The sequence below is a fragment of the Phalacrocorax carbo genome, chromosome 11 (genome assembly GCF_963921805.1).
Source record: "Phalacrocorax carbo chromosome 11, bPhaCar2.1, whole genome shotgun sequence".
Classification (NCBI taxonomy): Eukaryota; Metazoa; Chordata; class Aves; order Suliformes; family Phalacrocoracidae; genus Phalacrocorax; species Phalacrocorax carbo.
This window is the reverse complement of record NC_087523.1, coordinates 16,062,900-16,083,354: the sequence shown is the minus strand read 5'-3', so window position 1 is coordinate 16,083,354 and position 20,455 is coordinate 16,062,900. Positions and strand designations below refer to the sequence as shown.

Genomic DNA, 20,455 nt, shown 5'->3' with positions numbered 1-20,455 from the left:
GGGGAGCACCGTCATTCTGCCGAAAAATGAAGCTGCTCCTGACATTTTCCTGTCTACACACCAGAACGTCTCATCCCATTAGTTAAATCGGCACTGCCGCTTTCGCTGCACGTGACAAAATAAACTCAGGCTAATAAATAACCCTGCCCTCCCAGGTTATACTGCACCCTCGCAGGCGGGGAAAGCACGGGACATTTTAACAGCTCTGATTTCAGGTACTTTATCTCCAGGGCTACTCCCCTGCTGAGGAAGACAACTTCACCCAAGCTAGTTGGCGCTTAGGTGCCGGTTCTGCCCTCAAAAAGAGAGACCGCAGTGCACAACTTCCCCAAAACCCACTCAGGAGGGACCTGCTCTGCGGATGGCTCGGGAGCCGCCTGCCTTTGGGGACTGTGGCACCGTACAAAGGACAAGTGCTCTCTAAAGTACATATGACACCTCATTTATGAATCATGCCAGGCTCAGCTTTGAAGTGCGCTTCCAGCACAAGCTACCCAGAGCAATCAGTTTGCAGTTTCTGCCATTAAGGAGCAAGGCTTGGAGTTATCGTTTCACAGCTGAAACATGTGGGGGACTTTAAAGCCTTCATAGTTCCCCGCTTATAACATAAACAGTCTGTAAAATCAAATTACACGATAACCCTGGTGGGAGGAGTAACTTTTCAACCTGAATTTTAGATGCTATATTTAGGTGCAGGACTCGGTTTCAGAGGTTTTTTCCCACCGTGTTTTCAGACAAACGCATTCCCAGAACGACAGAACTTCGAGACAGAAGGAGAAAACTGCGATCGGGCCCGCGTCAACCTCCACAAGATGGGTCTCCGCCCACCCGAACACCCCTCAGCTCTCGGCTCTGCTCAGTCCCCGCGGCTGTTCCCGAGCCGGGGGGGGAAGGTGCTCCCTGGCCGTCAGGATGCAGCCGCGCTCCCGCATCGCGCATCCCGCATCCCCCCCGGCACGCATCACCGGGGGACCCCCCCCGCCCCGCCGCGCCCCTGCAACGGAAACCCACCGACACGTCCCGTCCCCGTCCTGCCCCTGCACGGATTTTTTTGGAGGGATGGGAATCAGACGACTTAAGTTGCGGCTCTAAATTTTCCTTTCCGAAACTTAGGTGGGACCGTCCTGGAAGTGCGAGACCAGGGCAGGGGGAAGCGGCGGCTGCCCCGCAGCGGGGGCTCCTCCGGGGCGCACGGCAGCCCTCCCCGCGTGGGCTCCGAGCGGGGCGCCCCCTCCCGCCCCCCCGCGCCCCGCGGCCCCGCCGCCGGGCGGTACGTACCGTCCAGGAGGATGCGCGTCCCGGCGCGGCTCTCAGTGCCATGCCCAGCCCCGGCGCGCTGCTCCCCCGGCGCCAGGGGTTACCGCCCGCCGCGGGGTCCCGGGGCCCGGAGCAGGCATGGCATGAGGGCGGGCAGGGCCGGGGGCAGGGCAGGCGGCGGAGGGCTGGGCGCGGACGGGGGTGCGGGCTGCCGGCGGGCTGCGGCGGGACTTGGGAAACTCGCCTATTGCGGCGGCCGGTTGTGTAACGCGGCGGCAGCGGCGGCGGGGGGCTGAGCCCGTCCTCCCGGCACTGCACAGGCGCGCTCCTCCTCCTCCTCCTCCTCCTCCCCTCCCTCCCTCCGTCCCTCCCTCCCTGCGCGCCCCGCCGCCGCCACCGGCAGCTCGCCCGCATCGCTCCCCGCCCGCATCCCCCCCCGCCGGCGCGGGAAGCCCGCGGGCGCGCAGAAGGGGCGCAAGAGGGGCGCAGAAGTCAGGCGCGCCCGGAGCCCGGGCAGGGCAGGTGGCGGCGGGGAGCGGCGGTGCCGTCCGCCGGGAGGAGCCGGAGGAAAGCAGGTCACCGCCGTCGCTCCCCACGGCACCGGGCTGAGCGGGCGGCCCGGCCGGGCACCGGCCCTCCCCTCCGGGGTGTTTGCCGGGCGCCCTGCGGCGGGAGCGAGGCGCGGCCCGGGCTGCCCCTGCCGGCTCCCACCGCCTTCCTGCTTTCCCCACGAGGCGGTCGGCACCAACTCCATGCCCGACACGAGCTGTCCTTTGACGGGATTAGTCATCCCATACCATGAGTCACTGATTTAACATTTGCTGCTTCCTTCCTCGTACGACTTTTTTTCTTTTTTTTTTTTTCTTTTTCTTCCCTTTCTCTACCGTAACTATTTTCCCTCCTCTCCAGGAGCGGTGGGTTGCTCCTGCCCCCCTGCCCGGCACAAGAGCCGTGCCCAGCCCCGGGAGAGGGGCAAGCCGGAGGCAGGAGCAGCGGGCCCCGCCGGCCGGGCCACGGTAGCTCCGGCGGGCCGGAGGTGCGGCCGCTTTTCACTTGTTCCATTAGGTAATGCTGGTTGCGGGGATTTGATTTATCCTTCTCTTGTTTCTGGAAGCAGTAGATACCAAAAGCTGTGACATCCAGACTGGTGTATAGCCTCCTCCTTTCTCTTCTCAAGGTACTACCAGGAGGGGATTAGCGCTCACTGGGGTGCTGCTGTGGGAAACGTGTGTTTTATGCCGTAGTTGGGGTGACCTGGGGGAAAGTGGGGCTGGGGCACCGCTTGGGTGCCTGACCCAGGTCGCAGGCTGCTGCAAGCTGCATCATGTAATCCCCTTCCAAAACTAAGTGCACACCCTCTTACTAACAAGTTAGATGTTTTTTGTGGGTATTTTTTTTTGGCGGGGTTGAGGGTTCTTTTCCCCCCCCTTCAACTCCTCTTGGAAAGCTGCTCCTCAACCTGTGTAATGCTAGGAGAGCTGCTCCTGGAAGCACACTCCTGTCCAGCAGCCATTTCCCACAGCCAGCATACCTGTCCACTGGCTTTTTTTGCTCAGCCAAAATTCGTGTTCCTCTTGTAGCCCTTCCTCTGCCAGGGGAAGGCAGCAGGCAGGTAGCCTGCCTGCATGGCCCCGTCCCCTGCACTTGCCAGTGCCCCAAAGCACAGCACAGGGGACAAAAGCAGAACCAAAAAGGGGACAGTGGACAAAAGGCTTTTTAATATAAACCTGGTGCCACTGAGGAAAGGGAAGTGACATTGTTACAGCAATAACCCTGAGGAACATCGGCTATTATTGATGAAGACAAGAGAAAGGGCAACTCTGCATGCAGTTACTATTTCTTATTTTCTTTCTTGTCGGAGGCAAAGCAAACAGCGTGGTTGTGCTGACTGCCACAAGTGGCCAATCTTATTTTCCTGCTGAGAGCAGGTTTTTGAGGCACGCAGCCTCATCACACGAAACACAGCAACTCTTCCCTCGTTCATGTGGGAAAAATGCTTCTTGCTTGTCCTCTTTCAGGCAAGATACAAACACATATCGAAAGCAGCGTTTCTCTCCTTTTTTAACTTGAGTTAAGGTGTGTCTTTGCAGCTGGCAGTGCAGCTGGCAGTGCAGCCCCGTCACCCGAGTGACGGTCACTCAGAGGATGCCATTGCCTGTGCACGTAGGCATGGAAATACATATTTGGGGAATTAGCTCAAGAATAAGAGAATACTGCATTCTGCAGCGGAGGCACTTACAATTAAGCACCTGTGGATGGATGCTGTGGGCAGCGCAGGTAGGATGTTGCCCCAGAGGGGCTGGGCTGGGGCAGGTTTCCCCTGGAGGAACCAAGTGCCACAGCCGTTGCCCCGGGTTGTGCTGGCAGCTGGCTGGGTGTGCTGGCACTGCCTGGCCATGTCTGCACCTGGGACACTTCCACGGCCACCCCCCGTCCCACAAGCCTGGCAGGCACAGCAAACAGCACCAACATTCTCTTCTAATAAAGCAACACACTCAGAAATACCACTTTACACATTAATTGCAGTAACATGGTTTTCTACCCAGCAATCATGTTTTATTTGAAGTATTTAAACCAACTGTCCTGCAGCCCCTGGCAGGTAGAGACAGCAGGCTGGGCAAACGCAGGGGCCACTCTTCCTATAGCAATATTGAAAGAGTTTTCATGTTGATGACTTTAATTATCTTGTTTAGAAGAACACACTCTCCACTAAGATCCTTCCAAAAGTTAAAAAAGAATGGGGAAAGACATTTCTGACGCCACAAAATTCACACACTGCTCAGAAAGCTGCAGCACTGAGCATCTTTGGCTGTGCTCTGCAACAGTTGGCATAGCCTCAGATTTATTTATATTATTAGTTTTTAACAATGCTGTGTTGCAAAGACATGCCAGCAGCAATAAAGCCAAGAGAAACACGGTTTTGCCCAGAAAATACGAACGACGAAGAAGATATATACATATATATATAAACCAGCCTGTCCCTGCTGTACTCACCCAGCGCACCAGAGATTCCTGCAGCCTGGCAGGCACTATGAAGGAGTAACAATTACACAAAGAAACAGAGGGATAGCTTGGGCTGTATTTTGCAAGATCACACTCCCATGCACAATCTTTCATCCAGAGTAAAAGGTTGTCCAAACTAGCATTTAAATTACATACTGCAAGAATTCATAGCCAGGAAGTGTTTGTGTTGCGCAGTGCTAAGTCGAGAACCAGCTCCAGTACAGGATCAGGCACCTCAGCTTCGTCTCATGCCGGAGTGTGCCCAGAAATTCAACATGATGTTCTCGCTTTTCACACAGCAGTAATGGCGAGGCTTTGGATAATGTCAACCAAAGGGATAAAGAAGAACAGAGACAGCAAAGTGGAGAAAATACCCTTGCCTCGATCCAAAGAGGCTGGTTCTGTGTAGGTTCCCCAGCGACTCCGGAATGGGGCAGCGAGCGGAGAGCTGAAGCGGTGGAGCCCACCCAGCACCTGCCATGAGAGTGTGGGGGTGAGGCTGGCGGGGAACCCCGTTCCGGGCACTGTCCAAGGCAGGGACACGGCGTTAATTGTGTCAGTGCTATTGCACAATGCTGTTGTCATGCAAAGATTTTAAACTGCCTCTTTATTAGTCATCCTCTATTGATTTTAATTGTGCCTGATAAACAGGGCCGTTTCACCTTTGTGTTCTAGTGTGTGTGCTTATCTTGCGTATTTATATCACCCAAGAGACTTTCAGTCTTTTACTGTAGCACTGGGAGATGCAGAGGAGCGAGCTGGCATTGCCAGCACAGCCTGCTGGTGTTCTCCTGCATTTGCTTGCTATGTTTTCAGACCTCTGCTCTCCCAGTGTGGAGATCTCCTTGATCCTGGCACTGAAAATGTTCAGGCAGAGGCTTAGGTTAATGCATGGGAACCAGTAAGAAGGAATAGGCTGACCGAAACGTGCACTTAATTTTTTTTCAGCATCAAGTGCTGTAGGTGTGTGCTTAACACCACAGGGCTCACTTTGATCTTCTCTGAGGGCAGAATTTTCTGTGGATTAAATTCTTTCCTCTGAATTATAGTATTGGTTATTTAACAAAATCAAAGTTGGGAGATTAATAAATAATTATTGGATTTAATGTAAAGAATATTGTTGAAGTTTCTGGAATATTTTAGTCACGCTTACTTGCAACGTCAGAATATACTGCCCAAGAGTTTGTCTATGTGAAACTCTGTCCCTGCAATTCCTTTATCTACCCTTATGTTTGTGAATTCTAATGCTTCACTGAAAAGTCCTGGAAAGAGCAGTGCACTTTCCTTTCTGTGGTGTTATGACCTCCTCCTCATCCCAAACATCCCCTACGCTTGCGGTGCGGAGGAGGAAGTGCATTTTGGCCAGGCACAACTCTGCCACCTGTACGAGAACTGCAGGCAGGCTTCGCAGCAGCTGCCGGAGCACTGCTGGCATTGCCGCTGCACTGCCGGGCCTGTTTGCTTAGAGCTCGCCTCTCTGCTTCAGGCAACACCCTACAGTTATTAGAGTCCTTTATCTGGAGATACATCTGTTCTCTGGGCTTGTACAGTTTCACCTTCATTTCTCCCCTTTAAAAAGACTCAGAAATAAAATTCAGGTTTGCACCACAATCATGTGGGAAGATGGGTAAAATCCCATTCTCGTTTAAGTTAAGAAAAAGGAACGGAAACTCCATTAAAGGCAGAGCAAAAACCACATTTACTCCAGTGTGAACAGGATTTCCCCCTTAGCATAAAATCTTGCATCCCTGTGGGCTGGAAGGAGCTACTTGCTGTCCTACCCAGCATCTCTGGCTGCGACTTTGAATCTTTATGCAACTGCTTAAAAGGATTAGGAATATAAATGAGTTAATCACCATTTAGGACAAAATTTCACCTAAGCTTTTGAGAGCCAACTGGAATGGTTTCATTTCCATCATCCAGTACCTTATTTTTGTAGAAAATGGTTTAATATGGTTCTTGTAGAGGCAAGATTGGTATCCAAATTTTGTGTTTATCTAAGGCCCTGTATTTCCTTGTGCTGGAGTAATAGCATGGCCAGATAAATGTGTTCATCTGAAAAGCTGAGAAGTGCCCAAGTCAGAGGTCTGGCCAGGAAAAAGCATAAAAGGATACTTTTAATGTGGCTGATCATACTTTCAACAATAATTAGTATTTTTATAAAGGAAAATTGTTCTCTCTTAGCTGCAGTAAAATATTTTCTGATAAGTATTCTTCTGATCTGTTATTCTGCCTAACTCAAAGAAGGGGGGAGAAAAACCTTGCACACACAAGAACATGGCTACCTTCTTCTGCCTGTATCCTTCCATGAGAGTATACACTGACTCTAAAGGTCTTTGACCACAGTTTTGCTTGATCCCATAGGATAATGTACCTATTAATTAATTTTCTTTGATGCTGTGTTTGTATCTTCTGGAGACTGTGCTGAAGACAAATTCAGGCTGCTGCATTTAAATATGGGTTAAGTGGGCAAAGGCAATAATCACCTCTGATTAGTATAATCAGCTACTGAGGGGCCTCATGAAGAGAGACATAAAATAGAAACTTAATAATAATTATGTTAAAGGCCCGAATCCCCTGAATTCAGCAGTCAGAGGACAAATGGGCAGAGGGAGCAGCAGGCAATGGCAACAGCTGGAGTATCACCCATGGGTGACGCACAGAGGAAGAATGGGCAAGTCATTGGAGAACTACTGTCCGTCATCTGTGAGTGCCTCCTCCCTAATAAATCACAGTTGTTACTAATTAGCACAGTAAATCCACATTGATAAACATGGATATTTCCTATTAATACTTCTGCTATTGCTAAGCTTTATTTATACAAGGTGGTAACACTTTAAAGCTTCTCCCTGCTCCTTGCCTGTTCTTAGTTACTTGACCCCATACATAGTAGCTGGGAATTCTGCAGGTCAGCTATTCCTTGCACTGAAAAATTTCCACTTCTCCTCTCTGGCCTTTACTCAGAGCATATGTGATGTTAATGCTGTCATCAATGGAGTTTTCAACATCATGGGTTAGAGCAGCAATGTCTCCAAGAGAAGAAGAAATGGTCCTGGACAAATACGGCAGAGGGAAAGCTGTCCTTGTCACCTGATCTTCCTACTATAACCCAGGGTCTGAGCAGACCCCCGCGTTGCCCATGCAGGTGAGAAAGGACATGCGCTGGGAGGGCCTAGCAGGCTGGGCTGGGACAGGACCTCTCTCCATCCATACCTTCCCACCTGTCTTCCAGCTACTGACATTCACCTCCTTTGCTCTGCCTGGTCTGGTCTGCAGCCAGAGGGCTCCCAACTACATCCTAATCTCCTTCGGAAACTGGGTAACTGGGACGGAGAGTGGCATTAGGATGGCTGTGACCTGCAGGCACAAAGTCCTGCAGTTCCTGTGGCCCCGCTCGCCCCCTGCGCAGCCTTGATGGTGGAGAGACCTCCCTCTGCAAAACCACGTGCAACAGGGTGCTGAGAGAAGCTATTGCCTGATTTTACTTTGTAAGGAAAGTAAAATCTTCCTTTCCAAGGCAAAGTGACCAGTGCAGTCCTTTCCCAGCTCTGCAGCTTGTACAAGACGACATTAAAATCAAGGCTGTTGAAGCCTCAGTAGACAGCAGACAGGGTGTTCGCATTTAGAACACCACGGGGTTGACAGTCCTTCCACCACACCCTGATTGGCAAAGGCTGAAAAAACAATACATATATATCTGTGTATGTATCTGAAACCGTGCAAACTCACTCACCACAAACAGTTGTACGTACTTAACCACCAAGGAAAGACCGGGCATAGTTTGACAGGCAGCCAGATTATAAAAGTCAAGCGGTGGTTTCCTAAGTACAAGCTGTGCCAGTGGTTCTTTAGAAGAATTGAGCAGCCTGAGTGTCTCGAGGGACCACTGTCAACACAACCCAGATGCTCAAAAGGACAGGAGCCCGGAGCACAGGCCTCAGGGCACAGCTCTCCAAACACCTCTTTTAGGACACGCAGGAAAGAAAACGTGTGTCCTTGATCCCAAGTGCACAAAAGTCAACAGGCTTCTTGAGTAACTTCCACTGTTTTCCTTCTGCCTTTTTTAAAAACAGAGAAGCCTTCTAAAGAAATGCATGAATGCATAAAACAAGTGGCCTGATCTTAAACAGAGATTTTACCCTCGGAGAAGGATAGACCCAAAGCATCATGTGCTGCTGATACTGTGCTGCTGTGCTCACACCTAAACAGAAGAACATTAAAATGCAAGTCTGCGAGACTTTATCACTGTGTTTTACCACTAAATGATACTGAAATGTATCAAAAAATATTCAGAACTGAGTGGGATGTTACTGCACTCTCTACTCACCGAAATGCACATGGTTTATATGGGCACAGGGGAGGTGCTGAACACATCAGTGAATTGACTATGATGCTAGAAACTAGAATTATGTGACTCATTTTGTCTACAAGCAGTGAGTGTTGCAAAAAGTCAGTCCTAATAAGTGGAAACAAACCCCTGACCGACCTGGTGAAATCAGTTTCTATTATGCAGCTGTAAGTGACTGATCACATTTCTGTGTGTCTATGTGAAATGAATATGCAAGACGGTTGGAATTTTCTTGTCTAAATAGGAATATCAAGATCAGTTTTGGTCAGGGCTTGTGAATGAGGGGCTGGGACCAGAGAGAGGACCTGTGTAGTGAATGTGCTTGTCATGAAGCTTGGGACATACTTTGCAGAAGCAAGACCTCTGGGAAATGGATTGGATGTTTTTTCTTCAGACAGCTGTCTCTTTTCTTGGCCCCAATATGGCAGTGACCATGCAGGCACTTAAGTACTGCCACCCCTATCCTGACCACAAGACCCTCCATTGCACCCCTGACTGCCTTAGCAACAGATCCCGCCGGTCCTCTCCACATCAAAAAACCCCTCTCTGTGATCCTACTCCAGGGGAGCATCCATCTTCTGTGGCAAGCCAAGCAGCACCTTCCCAGCACATTTGTGGGCAGCCAGATGCGCACAAGGAGGTTTTAGGTTTGGGTGGTTTTCTGTCTTTCTTTTCCCCACCCGCCCCCCCCGAAAATGGTTCCTAGCTGTTCTGCACTAACCAACTTCTGTCACGTTGCAGTGTTTCTCATGGTTGTCATCCACCTTTGTACCCCATTTTGCATTCAGCAGAGAATACGAACAACATGGCTCTGCAGAGCAGAGGCCAGGGCTTCTCAGAGCACTGCAAACCACTGTTTAGGAAAATGCTGGCTTACAACAAATTTCTTTTCATTAAAATGAAAGACTGTCCTGCTTTGGAGCATCACTGCTGTGATAGTGGCATCTCCTAGTTCCCCCAGTTTTCATCCTCCGCTTGCCCATTTAATACATCTGCCTGTTTAACATTAAATCCCTTAACACTGGTGGTGGTGCTAGTTTGCAGGATAACGAGTAATTTCAACTGAGGAAAAACAAGAGAGAGAGACTCCAAAAATAAATTTTAAAAAAAGTGCATTGTTTCCTGTAGAGCTTCAGTCCTTTCACTTGCAGAACTTCGGTTGACCTGCATTAGACAGCACTTGCATGAAGTGCTACAAAAACAGCACTCGCTGTGGGTTTGCTGCCCTGTCATCATCTCCTTCAGTTAATTCAGACACCATGCAGTAGTACGCACACGGTGCAGATAGTGTCACTAGCGTAGCAACCGGTGGGTGAATCATAATGAAACTATGAAGAGGAAACATGTCACAAAGCGAAGGAAAAGCTTGCTTTTCAGTGGAGTCTTTCATCTATACAAGAGTGCTCAAGTTAAGGATGCCGATGAGAGAATTAACTTGTGCCCTGGTCACCTAATGCAGCTTTTTATGCAGTTATTTACTGGTTCTGTTGCTATGGGAAATATGAATACTCGCCATGACAACTGCAGCAGAGCGTGGCACACAATCCACTTCACACAGAGCATCTGCTTAAGGAACAGCTCCCATTCATACATACTACAAAATTCTGTGTCCTTGAGGGCAATTCAGTGTGGGGTTTTCAGGCACTGTGATTACTTCTTCTGCATTTTACGTGGGATATTGCCCGGTGTCTAATACTATTTATGACTTGGTTCTTACATAGCCCTTTCAGTTTTACATCTGAAAGTACTTTGCAAAGGTAATCCTTACAAAAAAAAATATAATACTCTGCTTATTTTACAGATGAGCAATTCAGGGAAAAAGTTTCCCGTAAGGCCCCACAGCACACCAGTATCAGGACTAGCATTTGCACCCACGTCACTTGGGCCGGTACCTGAGGGTAACAGGAGCCCAGCTCTAATAGCAACAGGGTAGGATGGCCCTGTGAACTCTGCAGCCAAAATCTGCACCGTCAGGGCAGAGCAGCTGCTGGGGAAAACTTCAGTAAGCTCAGTGCATCCATATCTCTGATTAAACAGGAGCGACACACCACAGTGCTCTCACTTGAACCCTGGTTTGTGGTGTAGCTGGTGACTGGAGGCTCATGACTGCTGGATGCTGTAGGCAGGCTTGGGGACGGAGGCAGTCCCCGTGCCAGCCAGCACACTGCAGGAAAGGATTACATGCCCTGTAACATTTTGTTCCAGAAGATGCTTCTGGAAACATTCTTCCCCATTTGCACGGAGGGGATATGCGTGCTGCTGCTGATCTGAGTTGCGCACACGGAAATAAAGCACGCGCTGTCCTTGCTTTGTTCACCCTGGTCAACCCACAGCTCCAAATACCCTGCAAGCTTCTGCTTCGCTTTGGCAGACGGGCTGCCTCGTGCCAAACTGCGTGCTGCTCGCTAGGGCAGAGACCCGCCACTCCCCAGCAGGCACGGACTGCGAGCACAGGGCCGAGGAATGCCGCAAAGTTAGGTGGCTGGGATGCGCTCAACTGAACGATATGAACTCATTGAAGCTCTGTCCTGCCTTGGCCACTAGTGGAGCATGGAGTTTTCTAAAGTTATTTGCCCTAAAATGATTTCTGGAGGGAAAAAAAAAACACAGCAAATTGTGATCAAGAATTATGAGTAACCTGGGACACGAAGAATGCGCTCATAGTAAATACGTGGCTGGGAAAACCATTACCAGCCCAGATGATAATCATTCTGGCTATTTACCTCTTAACCTTGCCAGGCATGTTCAAGAGTGCACAAATAAGTGGCATCGCTCCTTTATCACAAGGTTTAGCCTAGAGGGAAACACTCTTTTTTAGTTACCAACATTAACTATGTTGCTTTTGGCATTGGATCTATTTCTCTACTTTAAAAAACAGCATTGACAATTTTTTCCACTGTTTAATTTGTGCAGTCACAGTAATTAAATATGAATCTTCAAATATTGCTTGACATATTGCCGATTTATCATCAGTGAAACAGTCTTCTGCACATTTCCATAATTGCTGCTGTTCAGAACAAAATGGTTATGCACTGAAAGACTGGCAATTTTCTCCTTTTGGTTAAGTTCTCATTTGTTTGCCCTCTTGGCAGTGCTGTACAGCCATTTCATTTCATAATTGAATTATTTTCCATGCGTATATGGAGGCAATAATCTACTTTCCAAATTTTTCTTTTTTTTTTGTTTTGCATTTTACATTGTTTCTGAAGATGTGGAATCCAATACATACTGCAAGGAGCCAACGTATCCTTTAACAGCGTCTTATGAAACGCTGTTCATGTGCTGCCCCAGCTGAGTAACAGACAAATATAAATCACATAGATGCTTCATTTGAATATAGTGGCCAAGAAAGCGTTTTGTCTGATTGGTGGCTTTAACCCTTCGTGTTTCTGTAGGTGGTAAATTTTGCAAAGAATTAACAGTGACTTCAGGCCTTAGTTCAGATTGAAGGGCTGGGTTTTTTCCATCCCCATGGTGTGCACTTTTGCATCATGATTGCCCACCATCTCTGCGTGTTTTCTTAGAAAGGGCAAAGACTTACATTCCCTGAACAGATCAGTTTTGCAGTAAAGAGGAAAAGAAGAGTAATTTGGGGGACCCCCCTGGCAGGGGCAGCCTGTGTGATTTTCACGTCTCAGAAAGTGCCGAGGCAAATCACTCCCCATCCCAACTCCCCAAGCAGGCAGCTGACTAAATGTTACCTGTCCGTCAATCATGCTGTTACACAAGCTGTCGTAATAGTCTCTGCTTAGCTGTTCACACGCTTGTATCTGCTCAGAAATCCTTCTGGCTGTCTTCAATTCAGTAAATAAATATGTAGCTTCTTGTGAACAAAGCGTTATCAGATTGAACAAACCTCTTGGGAATGTCTGAGGTAGAAGAACTAGTACAAAAAGCTGCAGACAGATTAAAGTGCTTAAAGCGATAAGAAGCCCCAACTATTTTTTTCACTAAAAATCAGAATTTCATTCTAGAGGCCAGGTTACCTCCACTCCTTATTAAAGATGAGAAAGGAACAGGCTGTTCCTGTTGCACGTGCCTTTTGTAAATCCTCAGCAAGCATAGCTGTCTGTGTCTCACCACCCCGCTATTTCTGGGTCCTGTCAGGTGAACCCCGGCATAGATGCTGCAGTCACTCAGCACATCTGGTGGATGGTGCTGAGAGCCTAGTTGCCCCTGGGGAGGGTGATGGGACCAAAGGAGAAGAGGGGTTGAAAACAAGACCATTATGTTAGGAGGAAGCAAGGAGTATTGCCCAGCCATGATTAAGCACATGCTTTCAGCTGCCTGCCCGTGTACGCCCAAGACCTGCTGCTGGTGCCTGGGCTGGAGCGAGAGATCTCCTGATTCAACCAGACCTGCAACTCCTGCCCTTCTGGTGGGATGATGCAGCACGTGGTCTCACGTTGCTCCTGCCCATCTCATCACACATCTCAGGGTTTCATCACAGCCCCTGAGAGCAGGGAGAGTATATCTTAATTTCACAGAAGTCGGATCAGTCCTCTTCTTTGAAAAGCAGCTTTCGTGACAGATTAGTGATTGTGAGACTACGGTTTTGGGTTGTGTTTTTTTTTAAATCTTCAGACTTTGGTACATAAGGTTAGAGTGACAGCCTCTGGTGGGGATGGGCAAGCCTCTACATTTCAGCAGGTTTTCTCTAAAAGGAGGACCTACAGCTTGAGGGGCTGAACCGACTGACTTAGTAATTGCCTACTTGCCACAGGCAAAACCCACATGTGGACATCAGGCACTTTTTCTATCACTGACCAAAACATACTGGGGCCAGAGAGCAATGAAATGATCTCTGGGCAAGGTGTCCTCCTCCTCCCTCCACGAGGACACTGGAGATCTTCCCGTGCATGGTCAACATTCAGCTGCACGGTTCTATTTCAGGTCTCGGCTGCTGGAGCTGGCTGGAGCAGTTCATCAGCTTACCTACTCTCTTGCCAGGATCAGGGCTTGAATGAGGGCAAGCTGGCTGTGACCCAACCCAGATAAGTCTCAGGTGGTGCTGACAGCCTGGGGAGGGGAGGGAGCTGGGAGCATTGCTATTCTCTGTGAAGTTAGTTTGCTTTTGACTGTTCAGATTTTCAGTCCGAGGGACTTCAGGGACCAGCTTCTGCCCATGAATTGTAAGAATAACCAAGGATGTTTTGTTTGCTCTTTTTGGGGCTGCTTTTCTGGATGAGAAGGTGGAGCCCACTCTTTTCAACATGGGTCTTTCCCATACCAAGTTATCTTGAGAGTGGACTTCAAATATCCAGGACACCCTCAGAACCATGTCTGCACCAGGAGTAATGCAAGCTTTCCTTTGACCAGGTTGGAGCAGTGGTTTGAACGCACAGCTTCCCCTGTTCACAAAGGTGGCAGCATTGAGAGACTGCACAATAAATGGAAAAAGAGGTAAAAGCATTTGAATCCTGCATACTGGGTGCTGGAAATGTGGATATCCACAGGACAGACTCTTCATCCTGACACTGACTGGAAGAGCGAAGGCATCCGAGATATTGCCTGATTTGCCACCCCTGGAAGAATCATTTCCTCCTTTACATAGCCTTTCTGCTGCTCACAAATACAAATGGCTCTGTATCATGACCTTTCCTCATTCAGATGACTGTAAGCAAATGAACATTTTGATTGATCTAAGAGACAAGAGCCCAAATGCAATGCTAGAAACAAATACTGCATTTTTGACAGAGCAAAACTGCTTGGGTGGGACTCACTGCCTCCTCGTGATGGCTAATTTGAACATGACCTCTAAGACTGAAAAGATTTGCCTTGGAGAGCTTTTTGGAATAATATGCACTGTTGACCTGTAAAGGTGCGATATTAAACTTTGCATAAGTCTGACACTAGTAGAAATGAAGCTGAACAACCAGGTGGTATTTTTTGATTAAAAAATTGGTATTGCTTATGCTTCCCAGAGGGAGTGGAAAGGCGTCCCTTCCTTCATGAAGTCTGGCAGTGAAAGAACTTACATTTTCTAGAAACCCTCTCAGAATGCTAATAGAAGGGACCTTTGCTCCTGTGTCCTCATAAAACACATAATGGGCAAAATTTTAAAGCCTTTATGAATATCAATTCTCTTCTGTAACGAGTGCAGGGGCGATATCTGTGTGCTATGAAGAAGCACACCCTTTTAGGCTACCTTGCATGTGGGAGCACTAGATTTAATTTTTTGGGACTGCAAGGCCTGAGTGGTTTTTTTAGAATAGCTTAGAAGGTATAACCAAGATTTCCATCCAGGCGTAATGCTGTGTTTTGTGTGCAATTTACAAATGGGAGAAATTAGAGCTATATCCTTTGACTGAACGAAAAGACAACAGAAATCTTCAGGCAGAATTCTCTTCTCAGGTCTACCCACGCTGCATACAGTGATGGCAAAGAAAGGCATCGTCTGTGCCGCTTGCAGAGAGAATGCAGCATGAAAACAGATGCCCAAAGCATATATCTTAGAAGAATATATTTAGCCTAGAAGTGTTTTAGACTGAGAAGTGATAGTGCAAAATAAGGTTTTCTTGCCAGCATTATTTTAGTAAATAAGGAGGAAAATTCTATCCTACTTACTATTATAGATAATCTGGTTAAAGTGGGGATGAAGGAGTAGCTTTGGGTGCGCATTGATAAGAAGTACCATAACTTTTAGTATACTCAGGCTCTTAGATCTTCATTTTGTATTTGAAGGCTGGTAAATACAGCAGAGCTTTCTGTTTTCAGTCTTTTCAGGGAAAAGGAACCGGTAAAGCCCAGGAGCTTGAAACTTGTTCAGTCAGTTCATCAGGTGGAAATCTGCCGATTTGCAGTGAAAGGGGATACATACCTCTTCAAGGGGTTGATTGTTTCATTTGAGGGAACTGCAGAAGTGTGTGAAACGTTGCATGCAATAGAGAGAGCTCTGGAGATTTTAGAATACCCATCCTAAGGAGAGAGGGGAGACACCCCTGAGGCTCGTGCCAGCAGGTACGCTGGGCGCAGCACATTGCCTCCAGTGCTGCCAGGATTTGGTGCATGCCCATCAATGTCTTACATCGTTTCCCACGTACCACACTATTATCACCTGTTGTTACCAGCATGCTAAATGGAGTTTTGTTCTCACTCTTTATCCTTAAAGAATGGACTTCTAGGTGTTGCTACAGTACCACGAGTTTGCCAAGTATGTGGTTCATTTCTAATGCAGGAATATATTTCAGGAACTGTCAAAATTAATCAATATCCTTCAATTTGGGACACAGTCAGCCAAGACTGAGAAGTCTAATGTAGGCAGTCTTGAGCAGCCTGACATTATCCTTCTTTAAAAGGATGAGTTGAGACCTAAATGCATCAGATGAACAGTGACAAAGTACAGAGGATACTAAAGCAGAATAGATTTCGTACATTCAGAACAGAGCATGCATTTTCCAGTTATTTGATCCACTCCATTCCAGAATAAAACTAATAGACCCAATCCTGAAATTGGTATGTAGAAAATACCTCCACAATATAACACTGAACGCAGCGCTTTCATTGCAAAAGTATTCAGAATTCAACACACCATTAAAACTGATATCATAATAGCTATTTAGCTATTCTTGTATGGGGAAGCCCTTACTAACACTGATAAAGCATTGTGAAGATGGGAGTTACTATTTCTAAGACTCATCATTGTCCTCTACAAAACTCTTCTTTTGAAGTTCACTGGAAATAAGAACTCTGTCGCTAGTCTATAATTATTAGAAATTACATTACCTCTTCTGCCATAGCTGCAGGACAAGGTTCTGCAGGACAGAAAAGGCTTTTAGGGTGAATTGTGGTAAAACATAGCAGGCCTATGACACTTATCAAGGTTGCTATTATTATTATTATTGCTATTATTGCTGTCATATGCCAGTTGCAGATGGATAAAAAACAGGTTAAGTTTAGTTAAAAAAAACAACTCCACCCAGAGCTGGATGCCCCGCCACATGTAGGCTTCCATCATTAATGCCCTTAACTAATTGAGCTAAATGACTGCTTATTGTTTAAACAGTTCAGACTTTGCAGGCAATGCATAGTTACCTTCATTTATTTTATTAGTTGCTTTTCAGGTAGAAATTCAGTAACTTAAATGTTCTTCAATCTGAAGTTCAACCCAGTATCCTCAATTCATACCTGCAGCCCTTTGATGTAAGTGCAATCTTAAATCCCTACTTCACACAAGCATAAAGCTAAAAAGATAATGGCAGTGCTACTGCCCTATGTGTTTCAAGCTCTTCCCATTTTATATAACCCAGCAGCACAAGTAGGCTTTTCTTCTATTGATAATAACTCCAGATGTGGCACAGCCATACCTATGACTAACACACTCAACAATAACATTCACAAAATATATTGGTCAGGAGGGCAATCAAGCACACAGCACTAGCCTACATCACCTCTGGATTTCAGCATCTATGGAACACAGTCATCCACTTGCAATAAAGGCTCAAAAATAAAGGAAGATGCAGCCTCCACTACCACAGCTATTACAGCGAACAAGAGAAAGCTACCTTTGCATTCCGGGCTTGGAAGAGAGTAGTCTCTGAATAAAAAAACTTGAGCTGCTGGAATAGTTTGGATTTTGATCTGTACTTGTTTGGGTCAGCCTCATAGCAACTATGAGTGTGCCTTTGCTCTTCAATTTCCTCATATTATTCGCTATGTTCCACACCCATTTGCTTCTGGTTTTCTTATTGAATGCATTTTCACCACCAACAAAGTGCAGTTTTAGATAAAGACATGTGAAGAAGAATGATACTGGTTCTCCATGGCAATAACTTGTGTGTGTGACCATACATGGGGTCTCAGTTCCCTTCTTTGGGCCCTAACAGCCCAAATACGCAGTGGAGGAGGCAGCGCTATGGCACACCAGAACTGTAGGCACTGGCAGAGAAGAAGTATCACTGGACATTAAAAACTCAACTGGATCAGAGGAACGTCCTTTCCTCTGGTAACAGAAGAATAGAGTGAGGTTTGGCCTGATAAAATGGGCTGGTTTGGTTTGGCTGGCTCTTTCTCTAAATATACTATATTGCTCAAATGAGCTGATAATTGTATTTTCGTCACTCATTACACATGTTGCTCAAAAGCTGCTCCCTTCAGTCACTGGGCACTGTCCTAGGGGATACTCCACCAGAGCCAGCTCAGGAACTTCTGCTGCTTAACGTCCCTTCTCCAAAAACCACGAGCCCACCTGCTCTGCAGAACTGGATCACTGTCATGCCAAGATGATGGGAGCCACATCTTCTTTCTCTTTGCCAGGTGTCTGGGAACCTCCATGTCCACGTGCCTGATGAATCAAGCCTGCTCCCCAGCTCCACTGGGGAAAATTATTACACTAGGTGGGGAAATCCTGCCTCCCTGAGCTGCCCTGCTCAGGCACTGACTGCCACAGGCAGGTGTCCCATGCCAGGGGTGGAACTTCCCTTGCTCCATCCTCAGCTGGGTCCCAAATCCAGCATGCTGCAGCTGACACCTAAAGCTGTCACAGACTATGGCACGGCATCTGCTGTACACAGAGTGGCAGGGAAACAACTGGTTTGTTTCATGTCAGAAAGCCACCTGACTTTGCAGGCATTTAAAGCATGGTGCTCAGGCACTGCACAGCACGCTCTGCAGCCCTCTGGCCTGCCCGCTGGTCAGGGCTGCAGCCAGAGGAGAGTTTTCATCCAGTGACTGAGTGTGGGCATAGTGGGGTTTGCACAGTTTCTTCACCTGCGCCAAAAGGCAGTCATAGAATTTGTGTTTGGACAGATCCGAATCTGCACAAAAGACATCACAGTGAAACATCAGGGTGGAGGACTCTGGACAAACCACCACGTGAGCCATGAGACATAAGCAAGTGACTGCCAGCTTTGCATATTACAATATATAACTTGCTGACAGGCAGAACTTCCCTTCGAGGACCATTTGGTCTCTAGGATGAACTCCTCCTCCATGAGGATGCTGCAAACATTTACTTCCCTGGGTAGGAAAGCAGATGTCATGAAGACGACGATGATGCATATGATTAAAGCAATCTATGGATTGTTTACTATACAGTGAAGGACACAAGTACCCATAGGAAGTTCATAAACACTGCGGTAATAGTGAAGAACCCCAGTCAGAGGAGTCTTTTCCTTGTGGCATCACTGCAAAGAACTCCCTGTCTATCAGATGGCTCCGTTAAAGTGAGCTTTGCTCTAGGAATGGCCAGGAGGTCAGCCTGCACTGGCATGTCACTGGCAGGATGACAGCCTGCACTTCGCTTCTTAATCTTCTTGGCACATTTAGTTGGCCAGAGTTTAATTAAAATTAATACTATATTGATTCATCGCTGCAATCATGAAGGATGAGAAAGTTGTAAGAAGGACATGCAAAATAAGGACAACTTCTAGACCCATGAGATTTCCTCTCAGTTTTGCTGTCCAAAATTTCCTTCAAAGCCTCCCAACATCTCTGACTTCTCTGGGTTGGAATTTGGAAGTAAGATGGCTTCATTAATGCATTGGGAGATAAGACTTAGTAACGGACAAACCTGAATCAATGAGTCCCCTGAGCTCCTTTGAGATGTGGGTTAGCCAGCAGAGCCAGAAGTTGGGCAATCCCCTGGCAGAGCGGTGGAATGTGCCCCACTGCCACACTGCCTGAGCCCAGCATAAAGGGAGGTGACCGTTTGTGCCTGTGCGATGTGGAGAAGTGTCCGTTCTGAATCAAACAGAAAACCTCCCTCTCAACACTCCAGGGGCACGTGTGGGTAATGACTGTGCGTGATAGCTTCTGCACGGCTCAGGGAGAGGGTGGGACAAGCCTGGGAACTGCACTGCAAGTGGCCCTGCACCATGAGTAGTGCAAGTCAAACCCAGACGACACCACCACCCTCTCGGTTCCACATCTATAAGTGATAATACCACAAATGGACAGCACAGGTACAGGCCTAAAACATTATTGCTCTCTTCCCACCTGCTTTTCTAACTGTGCAACTCAAAGTCTGATGGCTGTTTATCAATATTAAAGCACATACCAATCCCTCGTTCAAGATGGATGAGATGGGTGGGTGCCTGAGTACACCACCCCGATGCACACAAAAACCCCAGAAGCTGGTTCTACCAACCAGCAGAGGTTATGGTCTGAATAATTCATTTAACTACAGTGACATGGATTTCAAGCCAAAAGTGAGTACTGTTTTGAAGGGCCTCTGTGACACGGAAACCTGGGTTCCTCCCTCTCTGTGAATCACAAGGGGCTGCATTCATCAGAAGGCAAGGACATACACACTTCTGAGGAAAGAAAATAGGCGCTTTTGGGAAATGTCACACATTAATCTTGCTTTTCCAAAGCACACTGAGATACAGCCAGAGAAAGTACTAGCTACGAGGAAAATTATGACTGTGTTGAATAACTGTCTAGCCAATAGGATGTCCATAAACAGTTACTCAGATATGCCGTGTTCACACCTAGCACCAACTAATTGCAACATGACTATAAGATCACCAGGACCGTATTGACATGTGAGGAAGTGATTATGAACACAGAGCTTCCTAAGAAGCCAGGGCTGTCCCACTTTTCACAATGATGTTGGAGAACAGAAATCTCTGCGGAGCTCTAATGGGCTACAGGGGTGAGCTGACAATAAGCACTCTTTAATTAAGCTCTTTGAGAAAGTCAGGCTCCCACTGGGCTTGTTGTGAGAGCAGCAAAGCTCTTGATTTATAGCAATTCAATGCCCAAGCTTCCTAATACTGATGTAGGACACCAAATCACCAAGACCTCTTCAGTGTAATTAAAGGCAGGATGTGCTCCTGGCTGGCTTATCACAGCTCTGAACGGGAATGCGGTTGGGTGTGTTCTTGGGGTTTGTTCCTGTAGCTCGTA

The 20,455-nt window shown here is 47.5% G+C and overlaps 1 protein-coding gene across 5 annotated transcripts in view; it reads right to left on the bottom strand.

Annotated features, from left to right (window-relative positions):
* The window catches only part of PASD1 (PAS domain containing repressor 1), a 96,136-nt gene that overhangs the window by 52,100 nt on the left and 23,581 nt on the right, over positions 1-20,455 (bottom strand). Inside the window, exon 1 of one of the 5 annotated variants that reach the window (XM_064463204.1) lies at positions 1,279-1,578. The exons of the other annotated variants lie outside the window; for them this stretch is intronic. The gene's annotated coding sequence lies outside the window, so the exon portion shown is untranslated. Of the gene's footprint in view, positions 1-1,278; positions 1,579-20,455 lie in introns of those variants that run through there. 5 annotated transcript variants of the gene reach the window in all.